General features: G+C 48.5%; 1 pseudogene; it reads right to left on the bottom strand.

Moving 5' to 3' along the window:
- Positions 1–3,966: 3,966 nt before the first annotated feature.
- Positions 3,967–4,881, bottom strand: LOC144175656 (uncharacterized; annotated as a pseudogene).
- Positions 4,882–5,240: the final 359 nt, after the last annotated feature.

Here is a 5,240-nt window from a genome sequence, read left to right as displayed (position 1 = left end):
CGACCCACATACCACTACTGCACCCCTCAGATAACAGGCTTTTATCTATACAGAATACCGCACTGCGGGACCTCTTGTTGCGGGAGAGTGATAGCAGGAGCGGAGATCAAAAAAACGATCTTGGGTTTCAGAAGAGACGACGCATTGTGAGTGTAGTGCAACTGTCGACGGCCTTGAATACTCGCATGCTCGGAACAACCATAGCCAGGTGCGCCCGCAACCTACGCCACCACACCAAATACCTTTCTCTTACGAACTGATGGCCCCACGAGCATTGTGGAATGTCACTTAACAGGTGGCAACGATAACTTCAAGATTTTAACAGAATATACTCAGACATGTTCTATTAAAAATAACCCGAGTTTCTGGCATCTATGTAACCAATGCTAAACGTACATTTTGTAATAATAGTGGCTTTATTCACCCGCGAAAAGTCTCTATAAAAAATAGATGTTGGGGCGCGCGGGAAAGTTAAAAAACTACGCTAACAGTTTGTAAGGGTATAATCCTACAGAACGGTCATGTAGAAATAGGCCTAACAGCTCTGCCAAAAAGCCGCACCCAGATCTCGCAATCACGAAACTAGAATAAATGACTTACCATTGGCGCAAAATTGAAATCGGCGGGATATCTTACACATGACCCGATAAATTACAGCCTGTAATACCCCAAACCAGCCTACATTAACGAAGGTCAAATCAACACCACCATCAGAACCATATACAAGACAGCGCGGAGCATCCGAAGGTTTGAGGTCACCAAGAAACTCCTCAAAATGGGCCATTGTAGTACTTTTTCAGGATTCAGAAAGGAGCGTCTCTTAGGACAAGGGAAGCGCGTGGTAAACTTACAGTCGGGCAGGCCATCTTAAGTAATATATCGGCATATGTCCTGATGAGAAATTACCAGAAAATAAGATAGACATGTTTCCGATCAACCGACTCTCTATTCAAATCAAATTCAAATGAATATTATTTTCAACAATACAGTGCTGAAGGTCACCCGGGTATCAAAGCTTCTAGACACAGCTTGTCGGGCACAGCGGGCCCAATATAAACTTGGACGACATGCATGCATACAGTGGTAATTAAAAATAGCAATATTTATACAATCTCGTGACATACCTAATCTTTTAAAAACATTTTTGTAACAGCAGCTGTGGATTTCTAACAAAATGGGAGCAAGCAATGGTAGACAAAAAGCCAAACTACAATTCCTTATCCGCACAAGGAAAGGCGTCATCACAGGATACAAAGTCTTCGCGGGAAATCCCCAACTATGACAAGACTATTAGCCGTGGATGGAATATTCCAAACTACGAAGGCTACAATGGTTGTTGTTGACTACGCAAACAAGGCTATCACTTCATGGGATTCCTACTGAAAGGAGCGCTACATTCTATGGCAGCCGTTCTTCTTGCTATCCACCTAGTGTAACTCGGATAGAAGCTGTAAAAAAATACAGTTGACATAATAATATAACAATGATACTGGATATAACAAAGTGGATAAAAATTTCGAATGCTTTGGTACATCTAGGTTTTCGTTACATGCATGTTTCGAGTTAGGTCTGGCGTAAATGAAGTAGGCGGGAAACCAAAATGCTATACATCGGTAATGGTGAACCCACTTTAAAGGATATATTCCACAGTAAAAAAATCCCACCTCCCCGCGCAGGAACCCCTGTGTAGATGGGACGCATAGGGGATTCACGTTGCAGCGTTGGACAGCGGAGCAACGGAGCTGGAACGATGGAGCGGAGCGGCGCAGGCACCGCGTTTTATAGCGCGCATAACGGTGAGGGTACGCGCCGGCGCCAGTGCGCCTGCCGCGGCTATGACGCAACACAATCCAACACAATCCACTTTAATCCAATCCAATCCAAATCCAATCCATTCCAATCCAAGTAAAGCCAAACGAAGCCAAGCCAATTCATTCGAATCCAATCCAATGCCCCTCGCGAGAGTGTGTTCGCTATCGCAGAGGAGAGGGTGTGAGCGGTGAAGGGCACAGCTCACGCGGCGAGGAGAATGGGGGAAGGGCGGACGGCGACAACAACGCCGACGCCGGATGCAGGGACAAGGCGAGTGAACGAGATGCAGTCGCATCTAAAACATCCGTGATTTGCGCCAGCTGCCCTCTTGAAAAAGTAATTTCTTGGCACTCCAAATAACAAATTTTCCCTGCCTCCGTAGTCGCAAACCTAACCAAAATATTGTATTGAAGCGACGTGCGGCTCGTAAAGGATCGAGACAACTACATGATGGCAGGAACAAGAATGAAAGGAAGGTTTATTGGCATGTCGTTATATATGCTAGAGCGTGATAACAACCAAGAGCACTGCTCATGTTGCGCTGTCGTGATAAAGTTTAGGCACATAGCACATGCCCGATATGTCCTCTGGGGGGAATACCGAAGCACAACAGTTCACGTTAGTTGATTAAAGTCCTCATCGTAACAAAGCCGGTTTGGTGGCTTGTCTGCTCACCCCGACCTTCCCGGCACCTGCGTTAGTCTTGGAGGAGTTGCCAGCCCTGTTTGAGGGGCCGTAAAGGGTCCGCGCCATCGGTGGACGACGGCTGTTGCTGCGACGTTGCAGGCACTGTAACACCACTGGCGTGCTCGATGCAGGTGCTCTAGAGTCGACAGACGTGCTGTCGGGTGAACCGTAGTCGTCATCGTCACTTGCGCCTTCTGCACACTGTTCGCGAGTCGCAAGGAGGTGCCGTCTGTTACCTCTAAACACACGACCATCTTCTGTTTCCACATCGTAAGACCTCGGAGAAGTTCTTCTAGTCACAGTTCCTTTCGGTGACCATGTTGCGTTCCTAAGACTTACGACCGCCTCTTTATCTAAGGGCGATAAAGGTTTCCCGCTGCTGGTCTGGCGATGCTTCTTGACTGCCGTAGACTGCACGTCGCCGAAGTCCGGTAGATGAGATCTGAGGCGTCTACCTTGAAGATTTTCTGCGGGGGATCTGCCGTCCTCAAGCGGCGTAGAACGGTAGGCAAGGAGGCCTAGCCAAAAGTCTTTCGCCCGAGTCTTCACTTTTCTTCAGGAGGCACTTCACTATCTGTACACCTTTCTCTGACAGACCATTGGACGGTGGTAGTGCGTACTTGACGTAACATGACTGAAGGCGTATTTTCTTGCGAGTTCTGCAAATTCGTAGCTCGAAAACTGCGGCCCGTTGTCTGTGCACACCTCAAGAGGCACGCCGTACCTGGCGAACATGGGGCTGAGTGCCGCAATCGATGTGCGTGCAGTGGTGTCTCGTAGTTGCTTGACTTCGGGGACGTTTGAATGCGCGTCATACGCTACGATGTACGAACTGCCCCCAAACAAAAAAAATGTCCACACCAACACAAAATCCTGCGTACAAAGGGACTTGGCGCATCATTAATGGCTCTTTTGGTTGCTTGTATGAAAACTTCCGACAAGTAGAGCAACTCTGTACCATCAATGTCGTTGCTGAGCCCAGGCCAAAAAACCAGACGTCGTGATTTCATTGCATTTCTGCCATCCTAGGTGTCGAGCATGAATTCGTCCTAGGATTTCACGTCGCATGCTTTTCGGTATGACGACTTTTGTTCCCTTTAGCAGTATTCCGTTCACGATGGAAAGCTCCGATGAAATTGGCTTCAGCTCTCCCTGCAGGCTCTCACCTTTTGATAGGTTGGATATTACCATGCTCAAGTAGCAGTCACGAGCAGTTTCGTGCACCAGCTTCTGGCGCGTAGCATCCGCGACCAAGTAGCCCAGGATTTGCACAGCGTGCACATCCACGTCATCCAGTCAGAGTATGGCTTGACGACCATTTTTGACGACAAAGAACCGCACTGTGGTGGAAGCATTGCCGATGGTCACTTCCTGCGACGTTTCTCCGAAGTGCGCTATGACGCCTATGTTGTAGGCCCTTAGCAGCGAACTGGCAGCCTTCAGTTGCTCGGCAGCACGCAGTTTTCTTTACACTGAAAATAGGAGAAGGCTGGCCTGTGTCTCGGTGTCTACTTTGAGAGACACCTTTTTGCCCGCAACCTCAGCTTCAACCATCCAGTCTTTGCTTCTTCCCTTCCCAACGCCGACCTCAAGGATGGCGAAGTTATCATCAAAGTCGTCTTTGCTGACATCGGCAATTTTAGCTGTCGCTGGACAGCAAACTGCAAAATGGTGAAGCAAGTGGCACACGTTGCATTTCTTTCCGTATGCCGGGCACTGCCGCGGTCTGTGGCACCGGTCGCACTTTTTGCAGCGGTACTGATTGTTGCGATCCCGGGCATTTTTGCTTTTTCGTACAGATGCGGACCCTGCAATAGTATCAATATTGCTGTGCGTAGCGCCCCAGACCTTGTTTCTTTGCGTCAGAGATTCAGCTACCTTGCAAAATTCTTTCTCCTTCTCTAACGTTTACTGCTGTTCACGAAGCATTTTTTAGCGCAACTTCGGGTTGTTCGTGCCGAACACTATTTGATCCCGGATCATAGAACCACGCTGGTCTCAAAAATTGCACTGCCCAGCTTGCTTCTTCAGGTCTCGAAGAAATTTTTCAAACGGTTCTCTGTCTTCTTGCCTCCTCGAGCAGAACACATATCGTTCATGCACTTCGTTGCTCATCTCGGAACAGTAGGACTCGAACTTGCTAACAACGGTTGCGTAGTCTTCTTTGCATTCCTGTGCTTCAAACGTGAAGGTGTTGAACACGTCCAAGGCGTCGTCACCCGCCACGCTCAGGAGAAGCGCCACTTTTGCCGCTTCACTCCGGGGTTGCTCTTTCGTTGTGGTCGCCACGAGAAACAGGTCAAACTTCTGTTTCAAGCGTTTCCATTGCTCGGAGAGGTTGCCGGTCAGTTGCAAGGGAGGCGGAGCCTTCAGTAACTCCATCGTTGTCGTTGCCCCGACCCCACTTCTGACACCATGTATTGTAAGCGACATGCGGCTCGTAAAGGATCGAGAGAACTACATGATGGCAGGAACAAGAATGAAAGGACGGTTTATTGGCATGTCGTTATATAGGCGAGAGCGTGATAACAACCAACAGCACTGCGCGTGTTGCGCTGTCGTGATAACTTTTAGGCACACAGCGCATTCCCGATACAAGTATCACATATGCCTTTTGACACTTTCGGTGCCTTAACCCGTTTCAAGGTCCGAATCGAAACGCCGCCTCTTCAGCATCTATGCTGAAAGGGCACCCTTTCGCGAACTTGGTGCTTTTTCCCGCATTTAAAATTTTTGAGAGG

This window comes from Haemaphysalis longicornis, unplaced genomic scaffold (genome assembly GCF_048455015.1).
Source record: "Haemaphysalis longicornis isolate Haplotype H1 unplaced genomic scaffold, Haemaphysalis longicornis Haplotype H1 scaffold_3, whole genome shotgun sequence".
Classification (NCBI taxonomy): Eukaryota; Metazoa; Arthropoda; class Arachnida; order Ixodida; family Ixodidae; genus Haemaphysalis; species Haemaphysalis longicornis.
This window is presented reverse-complemented; position numbering and strand designations above follow the sequence as displayed.